Raw genomic sequence first — 23,228 nt, forward strand, 5'->3', positions numbered from 1 at the left:
CAGAACTAACTTTCCCTATCCTAAACGGTGGTGCGCTACAGGGTAAAGCACAACGGCTAACAGACCTAAACGGCAGGTAATAGGGCATTCGGCAGACGGTCTTAAAAGTACAGCAGCAATGAAAAATATATTTGCTGTGGTTTCAGTCATGGTGAAAGGGAATTAAATTCATCTCATTAATTTTTATATGTTGCGAGGATTTATCTGTGTCACTGGCCAGAGAGGCCGAGCGGTTCTAGGCGCTTCAGTCTGGAACCGCACGACTGCTACGGTCGCAGGTTCGAATCCTGCCTAGGGTGTGGATGTGTGTGATGTCCTTAGGTAAGTTAGGTTTAAGTAGTTCTGAGTTCTAGGGGACTGATGACCTCAGCTGTAAAGTCCCATAGTGCTCAGAGCCATTTGAACCATTTATCTGTGTCGATCACATGCAACCTTCTATTATTTCCTTTTGCACTGCCTTTATGTCACTCTCCGACATTCTTCAGTCCCCAAGACTTAGCGGAATTATTAGCATCCCTGAAAATATTCAGCGTAGCGCTGGATGAAACGTCAGGAACTAAGAACTTTCAAGGACCACGACTACACAGCCGGAAGATTCAGCAGCAGCTGATCACTTCACTGCTTCTAGTAGCTTTTCTTGCATATCTCACGTACTTCCATATTACATGTTAAATCCTACGTAGTTGTCAAAGATGGGGTGTCTAGGAAACCTCCTTTCTCGGATCGTAGACAACAATTCAAGCAAATCGTATTAAAGAGTTTTATTACAGAAAATAAATAACAACACTTTGAGAAATACAGATGTGAAGCAAGCAAAGGGCGACATGCAAAATAAACAATGTTCTTCAGTACACAATTCCTATGTCGCTGGTCTTGAAGTGCCTAATCTTGGTGCTACTCTAGAAGTGGGGTGCGAACAATCAGCGTGGCGCTTATGCCTTCTTCGCATAGACGCTGCTGCCATAGTGTTGTCATCCTGGAGAGGGGTCGGTCAGCGTGCAATTGGCTGACGTCTTCTTCTCAACCGTCTCTGCTCTCTTGTTTCCATCTGGCGTGCCTTGACTTTACAACGTAATATTACGTAAAGCGAATTACAATAAGAAAAAAAGTTCAGAAGACAGTGGCATGTGTCTATTTCTCTCTACCATTACTGGAAAGAGTAAATAAGAGAAGAACCCAACGAACATTTTTTGATTAAGGTTCACACAAGTATTAACCTAGGAATAGTAATGACACTAGAAATCCAGACAACTTGTGTGATTCAGTCAAAACTGAACTGATGCCAGAACTTTGTGTGTCTCCATTAAGTTACTGGAATCTTTTCATGAAGTTTTAGCTGCATTATGGGAAAGAGTATTTGCCAACAACAGGATAGAAATTAAGCAACCCAAAATTAAGTGAAGTGGAAAAGCGACAAGGCAGTGGTAGTTTCTTATTTGGAATAACAGCATGGAAATTTTGTTGTTATCATAATACGAAATTAGTGAATAACAGCAGATCATCCACAATTTGTTAATGAGTTTGAGAGTGCAAGTGAATAGAGTTACAGAGACGTTTTACCATAAGATATTCTTAACATACTGTTGCTGCAATGATAATGGCAATAAAAGCTTTCTTCTAATCATAAAACATGTTTTAGGAATTTAGTTACAAGGAACCTAAATTTATGAGAGTTACAAAACATGAGTGATAATGCGCCTGGAAAATAAAAGGTTTGTTCTACTCATAAATGCTGTAATACTTCTCGCTGCATAATTGTAGCAGACTAATGTTGTCAACAATGAACTCATTAATAAATCCAAAATTTTAAGCAATGGTGGACATTACAAGGTGAAGCTACAATACCAAACAAAAGATGCTGTGATAGTTGCAACAGTTTTATCACAAAGAACATATGGTGCAGGAGATAAATCTCCTTAACCAAAGTCAGTAAACTGCAGTATTGACATTGTAATTACGTTCACAACACACAAAATACTGATCATTGCTTTCTAGGAAATTTAAAGGATAATTACAGAACAAATACACCGAAATTTCAAACATGGAGTCTTTAACATAAAGAAGCTTTTGCCTGGAACTTTCTTTTCTCGTATGTCTTTCCTATATGCTACGTTAAATATATAGTGCATGGAATAAAACTAGTGTTTTAGAAAGTTAAAACTACGTTAAGTGCTTTCACACATGTTAGTTAAAAATTTTCTTGTAAAATTAGAAGCAATATTTAAAAACATAATTCCCTTCGCTTGTTAATCAGGAAAAATTTCAGAGCTGAAAATATGCTGGATAACTTTGAAACTTGAAATTTTCCGCGAGAGTCGACTTTTCGATCCGATTATCCAAATGCTGGTAGTTAGTGCTTTGTAGATCCAGCGTTGTTCACCGTACAACTGTTCTCAAGGCAAATGGAAGGCCTAATTGCAAGTCGTTTGTTATTTACAACGGTAGTCGACAGATATTCCACAGGTGTCACAGACAATGCAATGGCAACTTGGTGAATATTAGAATATCGTGAGTGTGTATAGGAAACATGATGCACTACGATGGGAGCGCAGAGGGCGGGGGGGGGGGGGGGGTAGCGATATTTTCGTACCGTGTAAACGGCCTTCGTGAAGCTAACTATACAACAGAACAACGATGGGCGCTGAAATCTGGTTTCGCAGGACAGAGCGGATCAGGTTGTGGGAAGGGGGCAAGGTAAATTACTGTTAATTATACAAGATCACATACAACTTTATTTCTGAAACCAATGCACAGTTTCGTAAAAAAACATCACTGTGGAACCACAAGGACGAAACAATTTGACAAACAGAGAGTTGCCACAAGCGGTCGGCAACCAAATGCACGTCGTCCGATGAGACGCCCGACCGAACGACCAATCCAGGTCGTTCCCACTCAAGTTACGTGTATCGGCGACGGTCGGGGGAGGCTTGGCTGTCCGAAGCTGACTGCATCTCCAACCCGACTCAACTCGATGTCCGTTCGGAACTCGGAGACACGGCGACCCGGGCACATTGGCTCGGACCCATGCAGGCAGAGGTAACTCTTGCACATTGGCCACGCACGTCTGGCACGATGACTAAATGACGAGGCCCAGAAGCGGTCAAAAGACCCAATGTCGCCCGAGGAGACGACCAACCGAACGACCAACCAACGGTCGGTCCGCTCCAATCTCCTTCCGTCGGATAGTTCATGTGTGTCGCCAGCGGTCGGCGAGCACTGGCTGTCCACACCTCACTGGCACTCAGTCACCGACTCACTGCTGCTGTGTCCCGACTTCACTGCTGGTGCGCCCCGGCTGAACTCCCAACTTCCTTCAGACATACGACGACCCGGAAATAGTAGGGGTCGCTCCAGAGACGGTACGACAGTGCACTTGTCGATTAGCGTTGCTGCTGCCACTGACGGGCAAGCAAACCAGCAACCTAGTGACGCCAATAAATGCAATTAAGAAAAAAAAGCAAGGCGACAGACCACAAAACAAGACGACGAGCAATAAACGGCATGAGCGCTCGCCGCGCACGGCTCAGGAGCGTTACTGGATGGATGAAAGAATTACAGTTCTGTAGGATATTCGACATACAGGAAACACTTGTATAAGCATTTGTACCTTTGGATGTCGAGACGCTGGATCCAATTTAGGTTATCAGCAGCATTAGATACAGTTAACGTCGCCCGGCTCATGTCGGACACTGACAGCCTGTAGACGACACTGATTATTAACAGAAACTTTTGAAGCCTCTTTGAGACGGAATTCGCAACAACTTTCAAGAACATGCAGCAGACTCTCCGTAAGATAAGGATTGTTGTAGTCATTGACGTGTAATTTGGATTTTGGTGATCCCAAGACCACGAGTCAAGACCAGTTGTACAAGATTCAGAAGGTTAAGAAGAACAACAAGCCGGAATTGCAGCTGTATGAAGTTCGATATTTCATAGCGATGTCACATGTCGCTAATCACACTGATAAAACAGAAACTAATTGGAAATGAGAGGTACTTGATCACCATGTTCACTGCCAGAGCTCTCGGGGAACTGATGAAATCAATTGTTATTTATTTACTTCTCTTTACAAATATACTAACAAGGGAACCTCCCCATCGCACCCCCCTCAGATTTAGTTATAAGTTGGCGCAGTGGATAGGCCTTGAAAAACTGAACACATATCAATTGGGAAAACAGGAAGAAGTTGTGTGGAACTATGAAAAAATAAGCAAAATATACAAACTGGGTAGTTCATGGGAAGATAGGCAACATCAAGCACACTGGGAACGCAGGAGCGCCGTGGTCTCGTGGTAACGTGAGCAGCTGCGGAACGAAAGGTCCTTGGTTCAAATCTTCCATCGAGTGGAAAGTTTAATTTTTTATTTTCAGTTTATGTGACAAACTCTTATGTTTTCATCACTTTTTTGAGAGTGATTATCACATCCACAAGAAAACCTAAATCGGGCAAAGTAGAAGAATCTTTTTACCCATTCGCCAAGTGTACAAGTTAGGTGCGTCCACAACATATTCCTGTCATGTGACGCACATGCCGTTACCAGTGTCGTATAGAATATATCAGATGTGTTTTCCTGTGGAGGAATCGGTTGACCTATGACCTTGCGATCAAATGTTTTCGGTTCCCACGTCGTTTCGTCTACTAATCGCACGGTTTTGCGGTGCCGTCGCAAAACACAGACACTAAACTTATTACAGTGAACAGAGACGTCAATGAACGAACGGACAGATAATAACGATGCAAAAATAAAGAAAGTAAAATACTCACTAGAGGGAAGACTTGAACCAATGACCTCTCGTTCCGCAGCTGCTCACGCTACCACGGTACCACGGCGCTCCTGAGCTCACATTGTCCATGATGATGCTTATGTGGCCCGTTGACTACTCAGTTTGTATATTTTGCTTATTGTTTCACAGTTCCACACAACTTCTTCCTGTTTTCTCAATTGATCTGTGTTCAGTTTATCAAGGCCTACCCACTGTGCCAACTTATAACTAAATCTGAGGGGGGTGCGATGGGGAGGTTCCCTTGTCAGTAAGTACGTTGTAACGCCATTGATGCTGTAGTTTACCGTCTAGTGAAAGAGCGGCGTAGAGCAGTGGTTAACACAGTGGATTGGCATCGCAGGGAAGATGTAAAGTAATTAATACCTCAAGACTCTGAAACTTGATTAAAAACCAAAAATTTTTTTGGTGCGTAACAATCAAAGAAAGAGTTGCAATAAAAAAGAAGAATAGGAAGTACTGTTAAGATCCAAACCCAATGAAGTGAAGTACATCATATGAGCTTCGACAGGTTTATATTTGGAGTGCGAGACGAGCTACTTGGGAGGCATGAATCTGCATATAAATCGATTAACCACCATATCTATGGAAAGTAGGTTCAGAATTCTCAACGATCAAGAAACGCAAGAAATGATTCACTAACTGAAGAGCACGAAAAATGACAGTGATTATGCAAGTAACACAACAAATATAGAACTCAATGAACATTGACGTAAAAGAGACACTGAAAATAATACGAGTATGGGAATCTATTATGGTTCAACACAGCACATAAACTGTGTTTTGGTTGGCAGGAGAGCCAACACCGTGTTACTAGAGGAGGCCGAAAGGCACGAGTTTTAGCTCACGCTGGCTGGCGTGAGGTCTGGAACAGGACAAGGAAATTAGAATTTAGAAAAACGGACGTAGCTGGTGGAATACTTAACTTTAATCCCTTAATGAAGAACGTCGGTCTTCACGGTACATGAATCAATATCAATAGTAACTGATAATGGCACCTTGCTAGGTCGTAGGAAATGACGTAGCTGAAGGCTATGCTAAACTATCGTCTCGGCAAATGAGAGCGTATTTTGTCAGTGGACCATCGCTAGCAAAGTCGGTTGTACAACTGGGGCGAGTGCTAGGAAGTCTCTCTAGACCTGCCGGGTGGCGGCGCTCGGTCTGCAATCACTGATAGTGGCGACACGCGGGTCCGACGTATACTAACGGACCGCGGCCGATTTAAAGGCTACCACCTAGCAAGTGTGGTGTCTGGCGGTGACACCACAAAATGTATTTGAATATTATAACATTCTAGGCACTACATCACTAAATGTCTTCCTAGAAGCGAAAAATAGCCGGAGTGTAAGTATAGAATTTATTTCTGAATACAAACTACCATATAAACACTACTGGTAGCGATACGTTAAAGCATGTTTCATCTTCTTGTCACAGAGCCAGTACGCAATATTACGCTATGAAATCGTCACCTGACGTTTTGCGTACCATCTGAAGGTGAAACTGAAGATGTTCGAAAACAAGTTTATGGAATAAACAAGAATATCAGAAAAGTGTCTGCATTAAGTCTTCCGTTTTACATTAAATGAAACATTTTATAGTCTCTCACAGCCCCATAATGGAGAAATTAATGAGATATTATATTCTCAACCTCAAACTTACTTTAGCTGTGTCTAATAATGGGTGCAAAAGTCTCACTATTTTCTGACAGAGGAGGAGTAGGGTGGTGGGGGTATCAGGACACTTTTGGTATAAAACTGATATGCAAATTAATTAAGTTGATCCATTAAACACGACTACCCATCCCCAACCACGACCAACCCCACCCCTGACCATGCCCATCCCCATCCCCATCCCCACCCCTGGATGATGGCACATGTTTGTCTCAGTCAGCAAGTGGGCCCAGCCTTCTCCCCCCTCTACACCCTCCCCCAAACCCTCCCCCTACCCAACCTGTCCTATAGAGGGTAAATTCAAGTTCTGATGGGAATTTCGAATTTTGGTGGGAATTTCAAATTTTGAGGACAATTTCTATGTCTACCACTGTGCCAACGTCCCACCCTATCCCCAACCTGGGAAATGATGGGATATTAAAAATGGCAATACCATTTACAAAGCTCAAACCCAGGTGCTCCTGGAGAGAAAGCCCAAGTGCACATCCCTAACACAATTATACCACCAGAGGCGCTTGGAAGTGACGGGAAATTAAAAATTTCAGTGCCCTTTCCTGGACTCGAGCCCTGGTACTACGGGATGGAATACCCAAGTGCACCCCCTAACACATGAAAACTGTCCAGATGCAGGAGAGGTAGGTTAAGATAGTGTGCTTTATTTATTTTGGTTGGAAAAATGTAAAGTTAGGCCCTAATAACATCATAACGTCGTAATAACGTCCAAATAACATCATAAAGATTGGGCCTAATTACACAACTATGTATGTTGTGCTACACAAGGAAGACTTAAAATCACAATACAGATAAGAAACAGATGATACCATACAACTTGTGTTATCCAGCTGGCAAAAATTTTCGCAATACTACTTGAAACTAGAGGCAGACACACTCAAACTTTACCCTTCATCTGCGAGCTGGCGGCAAAGAGACAGGTGAGTAAGGTTCAAACCTCATTCTTTTTGACTGGAAATACACTCCTGGAAATTGAAATAAGAACACCGTGAATTCATTGTCCCAGGAAGGGGAAACTTTATTGACACATTCCTGGGGTCAGATATATCACATGATCACACTGATAGAACCACAGGCACATAGACACAGGCAACAGAGCATGCACAATGTCGGCACTAGTACAGTGTATATCCACCTTTCGCAGCAATGCAGGCTGCTATTCTCCCATGGAGACGATCGTAGAGATGCTGGATGTAGTCCTGTGGAACGGCTTGCCATGCCATTTCCACCTGGCGCCTCAGTTGGACCAGCGTTCGTGCTGGACGTGCAGACCGCGTGAGACGACGCTTCATCCAGTCCCAAACATGCTCAATGAGGGACAGATCCGGAGATCTTGCTGGCCAGGGTAGTTGACTTACACCTTCTAGAGCACGTTGGGTGGCACGGGATACATGCGGACGTGCATTGTCCTGTTGGAACAGCAAGTTCCCTTGCCGGTGTAGGAATGGTAGAACGATGGGTTCGATGACGGTTTGGATGTACCGTGCACTATTCAGTGTCCCCTCGACGATCACCAGTGGTTTACGGCCAGTGTAGGAGATCGCTCCCGACAGCATGATGCCGTGTGTTGGCCCTGTGTGCCTCGGTCGTATGCAGTCCTGATTGTGGCGCTCACCTGCACGGCGCCAAACACGCATACGACCATCATTGGCACCAAGGCAGAAGCGACTCTCATCGCTGAAGACGACACGTCTCCATTCGTCCCTCCATTCACGCCTGTCGCGGCACCACTGGAGGCGGGCTGCACGATGTTGGGGCGTGAGCGGAAGACGGCCTAACGGTGTGCGGGACCGTAGCCCAGCTTCATGGAGACGGTTGCGAATGGTCCTCGCCGATACCCCAGGAGCAACAGTGTCCCTAATTTGCTGGGAAGTGGCGGTGCGGTCCCCTACGGCACTGCGTAGGATCCTACGGTCTTGGCGTGCATCCGTGCGTCGCTGCGGTCCGGTCCCAGGTCGACGGGCGCGTGCACCTTCCGCCGACCACTGGCGACAACATCGATGTACTGTGGAGACCTCACGCCCCACGTGTTGAGCAATTCGGCGGTACGTCCACCCGGCCTCCCGCATGCCCACTATACGCCCTCGCTCAAAGTCCGTCAACTGCACATACGGTTCACGTCCAAGCTGTCGCGGCATGCTACCAGTGTTAAAGACTGCGATGGAGCTCCGTATGCCACGGCAAACTGGCTGACACTGACAGCGGCGGTGCACAAATGCTGCGCAGCTAGCGCCATTCACGCCTGTCGCGGCACCACTGGAGGCGGGCTGCACGATGTTGGGGCGTGAGCGGAAGACGGCCTAACGGTGTGCGGGACCGTAGCCCAGCTTCATGGAGACGGTTGCGAATGGTCCTCGCCGATACCCCAGGAGCAACAGTGTCCCTAATTTGCTGGGAAGTGGCGGTGCGGTCCCCTACGGCACTGCGTAGGATCCTACGGTCTTGGCGTGCATCCGTGCGTCGCTGCGGTCCGGTCCCAGGTCGACGGGCACGTGCCCCTTCCGCCGACCACTGGCGACAACATCGATGTACTGTGGAGACCTCACGCCCCACGTGTTGAGCAATTCGGCGGTACGTCCACCCGGCCTCCCGCATGCCCACTATACGCCCTCGCTCAAAGTCCGTCAACTGCACATACGGTTCACGTCCAAGCTGTCGCGGCATGCTACCAGTGTTAAAGACTGCGATGGAGCTCCGTATGCCACGGCAAACTGGCTGACACTGACAGCGGCGGTGCACAAATGCTGCGCAGCTAGCGCCATTCGACGGCCAATACCGCGGTTCCTGGTGTGTCCGCTGTGCCGTGCGTGTGATCATTGCTTGTACAGCCCTCTCGCAGTGTCCGGAGCAAGTATGGTGGGTCTGACACACCGGTGTCAATGTGTTCTTTTTTCCATTTCCAGGAGTGTATGTTCGACTGATGAGATGCTGGTATTGGACGAGGAGTTTAAAAAGTGTATTGCCTGTGAGCATATAGCTGAGGACAGTATCTATCATTGTTTGATGTGCGAGTTTACTACAGGCACCTGCTCAGAAACAATCCTGCAGCCTTGGTAATCGAAGCATAAACAGGCTACCACGACTGATAGAAAAATGCATCACCGTTCTAATTACACTTCAAACTGTCCTGAAAAAACAAGCACTCATAATGAATGGCTCATAATGCATAAAATATACTGGTGAAGTGTCCTCGGAGTCTTTCCCGACGCCATACATGAATAAAACGTTCTCGGTTCTGCAGCCGCGTCAGTTCGAATAAAACGCTCGAGCTTTCGATGGTCATCTCCACCATCGTCGTCAGGGGTTCACTGACTGCCGGGCCTGCTACGGCTTCTCGCTTGGATAGGCTTGATGATATCATCAGCAGCCAATCAGATCGATGCAATGTGGTGCGCCCGCCTAAGTCGACCCGAGCAGCCAGCGGAGCTATTGCCTGTGGCAGCACTGGTGACGTCAGGTGGCGCCAGGGGCAGGCGCCATGTTTGAAACTGCCACTCCCGCGTCACGCATCTGTCTCTGCTTTCTTTCGATGTCCAGCGCCCGTCCCCATGCCCTGCTGAGTGTGTATCCCTGGTATCTGTTTAAATTGTTGTTGTTCAAACGAATCTCGGCCGCTTCCTTTATAACGGAGTCCCAATTGTAGATGCATGAGCCAACACTTTTGTACCTTTAAACTGTATTTTATGTCCGTTTTCTAGGCAATGCTCCGCTATGGCCGATTTGTCAAGCTCCCTTTGGTTTATATGGTGCTTGTGTTCAGTACAACGAACATTCGCGCGCCGGAGATCATCGCCATCGGTTCTGTGTGTGTGCCGTCGTGTTAGTGCTTCAGTGTCTTCACCGAACCACGCTCCATCGTTAACGTGTGTTCTCTCAGTCGTCGATGTTCGTGTACAGTGCTGACCGTTTTTTTATCTTTTACTCCACCTGTGCACGGCTCCATGTTTTTTTATTAATGTGTCTACTGTTTTTTTGTCCACCGTATTATTATGTTTTTCTGTGTCTTCATTGTTTCTCTTTGTACAGAGTGTGCCTGAAGAGCGGTGAAATGTTGCTGCTGCCAGCCCACCTTTTGTATAAGGTGTCAAAATAACAATAAATAGAAAAAAGCTGCCCCGGCAGACAGTGAATTCCTGACGACGATGGTGGAGATGGCCATCGAAAACTCGAGCATGTTATTCTAATTGGCGCGGCTGGAAAACCGAGAACGTTTTATTCATGTACTGGGGAAAATCCTCGTCGCAAACGACTGCAGAGGGGTCAGTACTTGAACAGACGTTCTCCACGAGAAGCATCCACAAACAGCCGAAAATCGAGGCCCTCTTACCTCCCCTCATCTCTCCCCAACCTCCTTCCCTCCATCCACCTATCGGGAGGACATAGGCTTCTTCAAATAGACAGCATTCCAACCGTGCTTTGGGCTATACCGCTCTTCTGCCTTCGCTGTGGCTACTAACAGTCTTGAAGCGACGCTCCTTTACCAATCCAACTACATATACAGTCACCTAAACAATGGGAGAAAAAGAATGAATGCCCCAAGAGCAACTTGTCTGTCCAAAATATAACGACACAGCCTCCACACGCCGCCTCCCTCGTCAGGGGGCGACCGCTCACAGACTAGGGACTCGCCCAACGCCTCCAATAGGCCTGTCATTCTGCGATGGCGAAAACTTTTAATTAATGTGAATGTAGCTCTTTCTTGCATCTGTTAAATGTATTTCTCAGGGAGACTGAACCCCTCTGGAACAACAAAGAAATTCCGGAGAACGCTCCAGATCCCTTTTTTAAACAGTTAGACGCTCCAAAAAACCCTTCGCTGTTTTTCTGCGGCCCCACTGCCACCCTTCGCAGCCACTGGTCTCACCAGGCTTTTCGCTGTCCTCTTCGGTCCTTCATGGGATGTGGCGTGTCTTGAGGTGACAGATCTTACCAACACAAAAGGAAAAGTTAGCAAAAAAATGCCCCTGAACACTATGGGACTTACCATCTGAGGTCATCAAACTGAGAACTACGTAGACCTAACTAACCTACGGACATCACACACATCCATGCCCGAGGCAGGATTCGAACTTGTGACTGTAGCAGTCGCCGAGGTTCCAGACTGAAGTGCCTAGAACCGCTCGGCTACAACAGCCGGCGGAAAAGTTAGCAGCACCGCCTCCCCGCTAGTCGGAGTGAGGAAGTGTCCGGGAAGCACCCACAGTAGACTCACCCCTAGCGAGCGCCGTGCTAAGGACAACAACTGATTTTGACGTCAGTGCGTCTATTTAAAAAGGAAAACACAACAGCGATGATAATAAATCTCCTCTTTCCACGAAACTAGGCTCAGTCTAATTTCTTTAAGTTTTAAAAGCAAAATTGGTATAATTTTGTCATTCAGCTACATCATACAGTTCACATCTCATTATTCTGCGACATCTAGCGAAATATACTGTCACCTATTACAGATGATCGGCAGAGACATGTCCAACCTGCGAGAAATCAGGAACAAAAGCTTCCACTGTTTTGCTGTGGAAGCTACTGATCACCGCAGAATGTCCTCGTTATTTCGAAACTGCCATCAGAGTAAAGAAAAAGCGAGAATTTAAACTCTGAAGAAAAAACTTCTGTGTTAACCAATTTCTTTCGACTTGGTGGACAAATTACACGACCTGAGACCTTCTCTCACGATCAATTTCTGTAAATAAACTGTCATGCACGTGTGTATTACAAACATTTCAGACACGTGAAATAACGTTAGAGAATATAATCTTTCACGCCATTGGCTTACATGTTGGGAACAACACAATCATTTTACATTAGAGACCCACAAGCTATAATTCAAGATGACGTAGCTGTTTTGTACTCTATGGCATGTCCCCTTTTGCCAATGCGATGCTATATCACACTAGCATTGAATAAACAAATCATGAGAGCCTGTCACGCTCTGTGTAGGTGGGAGTTTGAAATTTCCTCAAAAGATATCGCTCCAACGAAAAACAAAGGACTGTCAATATCAATATGTGGCGTCGTAGCCATCCCTTACACCCTCCAAGTGGAAGGTCATTGTTACGAAATTGACAAATTTATAGCTTAATTAATTAAATTGGTCATGGGAGCCACTATGCATGGCGAGTAATTTTTTTTTTTCAGCAGACAGATTACACTCACCAGGTCAAATGGGTATTCATGGGGGGAAGACTATGTTGTTTTCAATGAACACTATTGAGAAACGACTTTTGAAGCTGACCACAGAGGGATTCTGTAGCCCACAACATACATTTCGCATAATTACAGCCGTATTAAAACCATGATCACAACGGCTATGTTACGGTCACCTTGCATGAAAAGCGGTCTCGTGTCTACAGGCAATCGTGGGTCGCTGATAGCGTTACGATTTCTGGTAGAAGTGCTGACTGCAATTTGGAATCAAGTCTGTTCATTCAACCACATACGTGTGTTGGACCTTGTAGAGATGTCTTTAAATTGTTACAGCACAGGTGAATCATATTCGTGCCACTCGCACATCTTGGAAGGAGTCACCTTTTTCGAACCTATCTGCTTAGGATGCCATACAGCAAAAATTACAGCGCTGCTTTTTGGACACTCCCTCTTGTAACTGTTCCTCATCCTCTGACCTCCCTTGCTGCAGCTTCGTCCATGTGATCGTCCAAATTAGATCGAACCTGAACGGAGGTCCAGATGGTTATACGGTACGAGGTGAGTCAATGGCAAAGGACCGCATTCTGACCCCTCGGTCGAAATGGCAACATGTTGTCGTAGCTCCGCCAATCTACATCTACATCTACATCTACATTTATACTCCGCAAGCCACCCAACGGTGTGTGGCGGAGGGCACTTTACGTACCACTGTCATTACCTCCCTTTCCTGTTCCAGTCGCGTATGGTTCGCGGGAAGGACGACTGTCTGAAAGCCTCCATGCGCGCTCGAATCTCTCTAATTTTACATTCGTGATCTCTTCGGGAGGTATAAGTAGGGGGAAGCAATATATTCGATACCTCATCCAGAAACGCACCCTCTCGAAACCTGGCGAGCAAGCTACACCGCGATGCAGAGCGCCTCTCTTGCAGAGTCTGCCACTTGAGTTTATTAAACATCTCCGTAACGCTATCACGGTTACCAAATAACCCTGTGATGAAACGCGCCGCTCTTCTTTGGATCTTCTCTATCTCCTCCGTCAACCCGATCTGGTACGGATCCCACACTGATGAGCAATACTCAAGTATAGGTCGAACGAGTGTTTTGTAAGCCACCTCCTTTGTTGACGGACTACATTTTCTAAGCACTCTCCCAATGAATCTCAACCTGGTACCCGCCTTACCAACAATTAATTGTATATGATCATTCCACTTTAAATCGTTCCGCACGCATACTCCCAGATATTTTACAGAAGTAACTGCTACCAGTGTTTGTTCCGCTATCATATAATCATACAATAAAGGATCCTTCTTTCTATGTATTCGCAATACATTACATTTGTCTATGTTAAGGGACAGTTGCCACTCCCTGCACCAAGTGCCTATCCGCTGCAGATCTTCCTGCATTTCGCTACAATTTTCTAATGCTGCAACTTCTCTGTATACTACAGCATCATCCGCGAAAAGCCGCATGGAACTTGCGACACTATCTACTAGGTCATTTATATATATTGTGAAAAGCAATGGTCCCATAACACTCCCCTCTCATGCACAGAGCCTAATGCCAGTGATAAACAAAGTTTTCCCTTGCAATACGAGGTAGTAGAAAGATCGAGCAGTTACGGTGGTGTTTCTTGTTGGGATAGTTTGGAAGACTCCACATCATTCAAGGCATAGACGAGGATTTTGCTACTGCACTGCGATACATGTCCAAACTACATACAAGTGCTGCAGTCTAAAGGAGATCTGCGTCTCTCAGGCTTCAATCATGTCTACCACCCAAACATTCTCTCCCAACTCAGTATTTTACACCATCCAGCAGGGACAACCTACGAACTGTAAAAACTCTGCTAACATCATTTGCTAGACAACCCGATAAGATGTTACTGCATTTCTGTCTTCTGGTACATCTGAAACAAATACAGTATGTTTTTCAGTATTGACCATATCTGACTATTCTATTAAATATACAGGTATTGGTTCATTGGAGGCGATGGTTGGCAATCGAAATCGCTTCTGCAGTCTGGTGTAAAGTTTTGTCACCTATACTGTAGAAGGACCATATTCAACAGACTGTGAATCACATGAGAGGTTTCTCTACTGTTCCTTCATAAACAGTTTCATACATTTTTTTCGGTTGCAATACATCCAAACAGTGTACACTGCCATACACTTTGTTTTTTTTTCTACCATCATTTACAGGTCTGTGTTAGCTGCTGCTAAACCGACATTAACACATTTCATCCTTTGTCACAGAAAGATGAACATCGCATGGCGTAATCTATACAGCTGCCACAACACAGGCTGGTAGAAATAAAACACATAGGCGATGTTTTTTATTGACATAATTGTGGAAGACATCGCAAAATATGGAAACTGGAAGAGTTTACGGTATTGAAGAGCACTTCCAACAGCTTTTCGTAGGTGATGACCTGTACAATGAATCTCATCTTTCCCATGGACAGGGTAGCGGAAGTCTCAGTGTTCCACTTCTAAAAGCACTGTTCCTTCATTTTGGAGTCATGTGCATGATCACTGTACCTGTTTTGACCATCTTCAGAAGGCGCTGTTCACAACACACGTGTGGTAGTGCAAATAAAAAAAAGTACTGTTATCTTATTGGTAAAAAAAATAAACATGAGGAGGACATTGCAGCATATGGAAGTAGGAGGAGACTGCAGCGTTGAGGAACGGTTTGAAACAATTGTATGAAGGTGTTGAGCTCTACATTTAACCCATCTTCCACAGAGACAATTAGCAAATACCCTATGTTCTGCCAAGACTCCCAACATCGCAACTGAGTGGTGTCAGTCAATCATTATTAGATAATCAGCAGCATACCCAGTGGACGGTCGGGATAAGAAAGACACCGTTGGTATGGGAAGATGTACTGTAATACATAGCGCAATTGATGGCGAGATCAATTTTAGCAAATTTACCTGTTGTTCCGGATTTTCAGTTCCAGTCAGTAACACAGTCGAACGCTTCCCAATTTCTATATAACTGCTAAATCACTCCTCCACTACTTTGCGAGTACTATATACTAGGTTTCGAATGCAACTAGATCAGTGTGCTGTACATCCAGTCGACCATATACACCAAAGTATACAAGACAGCCCGTAGTCAGTATCAGGAAGCTATTGGCACAAGAGAAATGATCACATAACATAAATGCACACTCTTGTGATTACACGGTTCTGCATCTAAAAATACTATACTGTTAAAGCCATACAGTTTCCGAAGTATGCTGTGGGTAAGATTAGGGTACAGGAAGGATTAGTCAAGGCCAATATAAGAGGGATCTGTCAATCTCCGGCTTTATCCTACGAGAGTGACAATAATCTGTGGCGCCCATCCACATAAGGAAAGATGGCCAATCGTAATAGTAAATTCTGCACTATGATCGATGTGCTGGAAATACGTAGATAACATCTTTGCATCGGTATAGTACGGTGTCTGGTATACTTTGGTGTATATGGTCGACTGGATGTACAGCACAGTGATCTAGTTGTATTCACAATCTACAATACCGCAGACTCTTCCAGCTTCCATATGTTGTGATGTCCTCTACATTTTTGTCAATGAGAAACAACACCTCTGTGTTGTTTGTTCCAGCCTGTGTTGTGGCAGCTGTATAGTTTACCCCATGCATTGATCAGCTTTCTGTGAGAGCCAAAGGATCGAAACACGTTGATGTCAGTTTAGCAGCAGCTGACACAGACATCGAAGTCATGGTAGAAAAATCAAAGTTTATGTCAGTGTACACTACTTGGATGTGTTACAATCGAAAAAAATATGTATTAAACTGTTTATGAAGGAACAGTACAGAAATCCTCTCGTGTGGTTCTTAGATTATTGGATATGGTCCTCCTAGAGTATAAGTGACGAATCTTTACACCAGCCTGCGGAAGCGACTTCGATTACTGGCCACCTGCTCTAGTGAACCGCTACCTGTATATTTAGTAGGATCAGAAGATATGGTCAATACCAGAAAGCAGACTGTATTTGTTTTAGATATATCAGCAGATAGGGATGCGGTAATATTGAGTTCTCTTGCAGATGACATTAGCGGAGATTTTATAGTTCGTAGCTTTTCCCTTTTGCATGGTGCAGTATACCAAGGTGGTTGGGAATATTTTGGTGATGGATATGAATGCACCCTGAATGAAGCAGGTCTCCCAAGACTGCAGTACCTGTATGTAGTTAGGAGATGTATCGCAATGTAATAGCAAAATCCTCATCCTTCGTCCATGCCATGTATGATGTGGAGTCTTCCTAATTGTCTCAACAAGAAAGACCACCGTAACTGTTCGTATTATCTTTTCTACTACCTCGTGTTGCATGTGAAAGGTTCCTTTGGCGCTAGCCTTACATTCTTTACTTGGTTGGTGGAGCTACCACAACATGTTGCCATTTCCACCGAGGTGTCAAAACATGGTCCTGCTGCATTAACTCAGCTCATCTTTTTTCTCCATGCACTGCAGAAGGTGTTAGATATAGTACTCTCTGACCGCCATTCAGGACCGACTTAAATTGGGACGATCACATGGACAAAGCTGCAGAAAGGGAGAGTCAGAGAGTAAGGAACAGTTTCAACATAGAGAGGGACAGTATAAAAAACAGCGCTGTAGGTTTTGCTGTATGGGATCCTTAGCAGATAGGTTCGACAAAGATGACTCCTTTCGAGATATGAGAGTAGCATGAATAAGATTCACCCATGCTGTAATAATTAAAAGACATTTCTACAGGATCCAATGCAAGTATGTAGTTGAATAGATAGACTTGATTCCAAATTGCGGACAGCATTCCTACCAGAAATTGTAATGCAGTCAGCAACCTGTATGTGCCTGTAGACTCAAGACCGCTTTTAATGCAGGGTGATGGTAGCATAGCTGTTATGGTAGTGTTTTAATAGCGATGTCCTTACGTGAAGTGTATGTTGTGGGCTGTATAATCCGTCTTTGGTCGGCTTAAAATGTAGTTTCGCAGTAGTGTTCCTTGAAAACAACATCGTCTTCCCTACATGAATTCCCATTTGACCGATCTGGTGAGTGTAATCTGGATGCTGAAAAAAAAAATGCTCACTTTGAAAAGTGATTCTCATGATCAATTGCATTAATTACCCTATCAATTTGCTAACAATGACTTGATGAGTAGAAGAAGTGGCTAGGGCATATTAGAAACCAGTTAAATATACAAGCTCTTATATCATGGCTAGCTGCAGAGCTCGTGAGAGGTAGTCTTCAGAAGTAACAAACGAACACCTACTTAAAATGCTGGACCCTGTAGCGATCCGGCTCGGCAAAGCTGTAAAGAAAACACGATGTGCAAGTTTGTGTGCGGCTTACTTGCCAGTGGAGGACCCACCTCGATACAGTTCGCTGTACGCGTGAATTATATCCTGGACGAGTGTAGCAACAGTATACTCGCGCATAATTGGACTTTGAACTACTTCTGGCAGACGTGTTTATGGGATTAGTCTTTTTACATTGACGATACCGGCGTGGAAATATGGACTGTTTCATTTACTGTGTGCTGGGATACAGTCATGTCAGTTAATTAATATTTTTGATGGGCAAATATGATATTTCAGAACTACAGTCTGATAGAAGACACGAGGTTTTTAACGTTCCACTAAAGGAACTACGAGTATTACTCCGGTTTGCCGAACTGTAGCACTGCGCCATTTACGATCTGTTACAGTGATAAAGCTATGAAATTATACCACTATTCGTTTTGTCGCCTAAACGATTTACGTGAAGTATGTTATATAAACTACTTGTATCCATGATAATGTATTTTGTGTTATTAATTGTTATATACTGTACGATAAATTACTGAATGTTTGTTCATGTTTCCTATTTGTTGCTTGCTAGACATGGTGATTTTGCGTAAGCGGTTGGCTCTGTGTGCGCGGTCCGACTTTTTTGAGTGGCAGCAACGCATTATTGCCCAGCCGACGTCTGTTGCCCACAGAAAGATACCTGAAGCTTTTAAAATAATGCTGTTACCTGTTTTTGAATTTTAAAAAAAGTTTGCGTTAACTTAGAAACGGTTCTTATTAAACCTCGATGGCTTTCACAAGTATGCGTTTTAATAACCAGCTGAAAGTATTTTTTCGTGACAAAAAACAGTGACATGTATATTGTCATGGGCAATAAATTGATCTTACGTGCCAAAGGTAAAGAAATGCTTTTATGTTATGGAAAGAGGTTTGAACGAAATTATGTTGCAATTTGTCTTCAAGAAGGATACTTAAATCTCAACGGTAAGTCTGATTAAAAAATGAAAGGCAGTTATTATGGAAACATATCACAGTATATCGTCTCTGGTTTAACATGGCATCAATAAATGAATTTACAAAACAATAATTGAATCTTTCACGACGGGAAGAAGCTTCCAAAATATATCAGTGGAAAGTAAACCGTCCAGGTATAAGAAAAATGATCACTGGCAGACAGTGACGTGTAAAAAATATTTAATTTGAATTTCGTTTGAACGTATATCCTCTATTTGGAGATAAAAGCTAATTGCTGTACCACTGTGTTATGCCATCGTTCTTTCACGTACCAACCTTCCAAAACGTACAAATTCATTCAGTATGAACTTTTACCGGATAAAGATAAAATCGATTGCGCAACTCTTTAAACTCTTAGAAGAAGCAGTGACAGCATTCTGTGATATTGATCCAAAGATGGAAGGCAATTTCATTTTGAATTTAGAACGTTAACATTTCACGAAAACAACTATGTTAACGCTATATGCAAGTTATGCCTCACCCTATTAGACAGGACGCTAACACTTACTGTACAGAGCGGCAAATGAACGGTACGAATTTAATCCTTAAAAGCTTTCGATTTTTTTTTGTTGGGCACGATTTTCTAATGGCATTAATATTCCCCTTTGGCAGGAAGAGGGGTGGTATTCAGCATTAGTATGCTAATATTTCTTTTTGTGCTGCGTCGGCTGTAAGAGCCTTCACTCAAATTTATGTGTGCTTCAGGCAAGTAAAAAATTGCGTTTAATGCAGTTTAATTTTCTTCGGAGAAAAGTGAATAGACAAAATCAAGAGCTTATGCTATTTCACGTGAGTAAACGAAATAAATTCAGATGTTTTGAAGAAGTTAAAGAGAAACTGGAACAGAGACAGATTATTTTGTTTCTTTTTTGTGCAAGACCCTTTTATGTCATTAACTGGATATGGCAAGCTGGAACCTGTCTCACAGAGAACACACTTAGTGGTGATGGACAATCAATCTACATTAAACTAAGCAAATATTCAAATACAGTCGTTCACAGAATTCAAACGCTGCGTCAATCGTCTAAACTTTGTTCCGTACGTAATCGTACTTTAATTGTTCCTGTGTACATTTTCTATATTTAAAGCTAGCCTAACTATGAAACTGAAACGAATCTACTGGGTTGGTTTTATCTGATTGTTGCTTAACCGCCTGTCTCTCAAGACACGGTGTTGTTGAGCTACAAGATCAGCGAAGAAGTAAAGAAATTAACATAATAATGAAAGGAAATGGGGTAAAAATAAATAAAGAACTTTTTGTATCCCGCCTGGAAGGCGGCGCGTGGGTCTGCTCCTAGAAACTGAAAAGTTGACCGAATGACGGAAGCGAGAAGGAGCAGGAGATTTAAAACACTTCGGTACTGCATGTAAAATTATGGATGTTTACTACAGGCAACAACCAAGGTAATAAATGGTTCCATAACTTTGCAATAATGAGCACGTAGGTGCGAAGTCTTGGACCCGTCGTAAGTAGTTCAAAGTCTCTGTATGAAGCGAAGTGTCCCGGCCGTCTGGTCTTGATCAAATGGGCAGAATGTCCAGCGGTGCTCGTAGAGCTGAACAGCGCCTGCTAGAGGGCGCTGTCGTCGGTGCCAACCAATGAACCTGCACCCACGCCGTGGCATCGTAGCTATCGATACCAAAGAACTAGTGAAAAACAAACTTGTGCTGGGAGCCATAGTCTCCACCTTAGTCTGAGTCGAGATGTTAGTTGCCTGCAGGGGAGTTCATTTCTCAGGTTTTCCTCTTCATGACTATGTTCTGCACCCACACCTAGTTTCGTACTAATTTCAGATACCATATGAAGGCCAATCATGCTTGAGGGAGCTAGTAATGTGACAAAAGAAGTAATGATTAAGGTTAACGATTCTTTGACACCAGTCGACGCTGCTCTTTGCAAACGAAATTCACTATCTCCTCAAGCAATGCAATACATGCCTCAAAACACCTCGAGGATTATCTTATAAATGAAATACAGACCTTTCTTTTCTAGTTACCAGTTTTTCGAAATGTTTGTCAGAGTTCGCCTATGTGGCAATAAATTTCTTATGTCACGATTCTTCCGTCTTGCGTAAACTTGTTTCCTAATTATGAGGTATCACTTCTTCTTCTTCTTTCCTCCCATAGTGATTTTTCTAGTTTTGACGCCACTTTCATAATTGTTCTGCTTTCTACCACCCATCACTGTTTCCTACATACATCTCCTCAGATTTAACCCATTTGATATGTAACGCAATCTGCTAGTTCCATTGAGTAGGTCAGCTTCGTTCCTCTTCATTTTATTTCCGCCAGAGGAACAATGCCATCTGTGAACCTAAAGCACAGACACACACACACACACACACACACACACACTCACACACACACACATATATATATATATATATATATATATATATATATATATATATATATATATATATATATATATATGGTGTCCCAGCTATCTTGTCCACCCAAAATATCTCTGGAACAATAACAGCTATTGGAAAACGACTTTCACCGGTATCAATGTAGGGCTGGGGCCCATGTATGTACATATTTGGAAACATTCTAAAACGAAAGCATATGTGTTTTTTAACACAAAGTTATGTTTTTTTTAATGGACCTCCTATATTTTTTCTTGAGCAATCCATAGCATGACAAAGCACATACACAATGGCGTTGATTGCATCGCAATATTCCCATTACATCCCGAGATATTAAGACGCGAAGTTGACGCTCGAAACACCTGACATGCTCTGCTAGCGCACGTCCTGAGGCTCAGGCGTGAACCCCATGCTGCCCGTAATCGCGAAGTGATTGACATGCGTAATCACACTTCCATACTTATCAAGAGGTCCGAAATGAATAATACCGTCTGCTGCCATCCTGCATTAACGTCGTACATTCCAGCAGGTATTTATCCCATAGGCTAGGGGTGATGCGGTTCTGTAACATATCTGTGTACCGCAACGTTAGTCACAAAGTTAACTTCGCTTATCGTTAATCCGTTACTAAAAAAGTAATGCCGTTCAACGTTAAAACTTTACTTTACTGTATTCGAATTCAGTTACTTTCGGAATTTTCTTTGTCCTTGTGTGTGGTTTCTTCCATATTCAAACAAAGCAATTAAGTAAGCATCAAGCCTGCCTAAAACCTTTCTTAAGAATAAATTGTCGTGTTTTAGCTGTGATTTGTTTCTTACTTGTCCACTGACTGTTCATCCACAAGAGTTGTTACATTACTATCGTATAAAGACGTCTTAAACATCACACTAACAAACCAGTTACATGTATTTGTCTGTACCTATTTTCTAAGGTACTAATAAAAAATTACTCATTACATCGTAACTGTAATATAAAAGCTGCATGTGTGCACTGTATTTCTATTCCCCGAAAGAGGAAGATGTAGTACCTTTACAGCTCATTTCTGCTAGACAGACTGTAATCAGCTTGTTAAAGTTTCGGACGAATGTGTTTCATTATTTGAATAGAGATGAAGGCACTGTAAACGCCAGACACAGAAGGGATTGCATTAACAATATTAACAAGACAAAAAAGAAGCAAACGAATAAAAGATCGTACATCAGTCGTAAACGGCAAAGCTACAAAAATACCAGGCGTACTAATAAGATTTTTATCTAGCGAAGGCACAAAGTGTCAAAGACATAGGGACCTACCCCTTCGCTGAACAGTCCTTCCGCTCAGAATATGTTTCACGGCGAGTGAGCAATTTTGCGACGAGCGTTAACTCCCTCGACACGAAATTTGATCCTTTGTTGCGTTGTTTGATGGCGTTTACGGACATGGTTATCTGTTGACAGTTTGTAAGGTATACCCTTATGTTCCAGTTTTACAATTTTGTATCGCTTCTGCAGATATCGTGTAGAATTCAATGAGGTAAAACAGTACTGCAGAACGCAAAGAGTTGGGAAGAAGATTTCGGTTCCCTCCCTGGCTGAAGGAGCCGTTGAACCATATGACGTTGCCAGTGGAAGGCGGTGTGAGGCGCTGTGGCTCGACAAGACGTCAGCAGCTGCGTAGGCTAAGTAGGAAAGGTACACTTATTCTATCGCGAAGCAAGTAAACTTGCTTAATAAAATTAAATGTCCCTTTTTCCAATATAGATATTGAGAGAAGCCTACAGGTCGTAAGCACTAATAAATAAATGAATGATGTTTAAGGTAGCGAACATGTACGAACGGCTACGAAATTTCATGAGTGTAAGTACGAGGTACGGGCTGCGCGCCATAGTCGACAGTCGCCGACAGGGTGCCTTCCGACCTAGTTCTGTTGTAAGACCATGCTCTACAGACGTTGTTGTTGTTGTTGTTGTGGTCTTCAGTC

The sequence above is a fragment of the Schistocerca nitens genome, chromosome 1, assembly GCF_023898315.1.
Source record: "Schistocerca nitens isolate TAMUIC-IGC-003100 chromosome 1, iqSchNite1.1, whole genome shotgun sequence".
Classification (NCBI taxonomy): Eukaryota; Metazoa; Arthropoda; class Insecta; order Orthoptera; family Acrididae; genus Schistocerca; species Schistocerca nitens.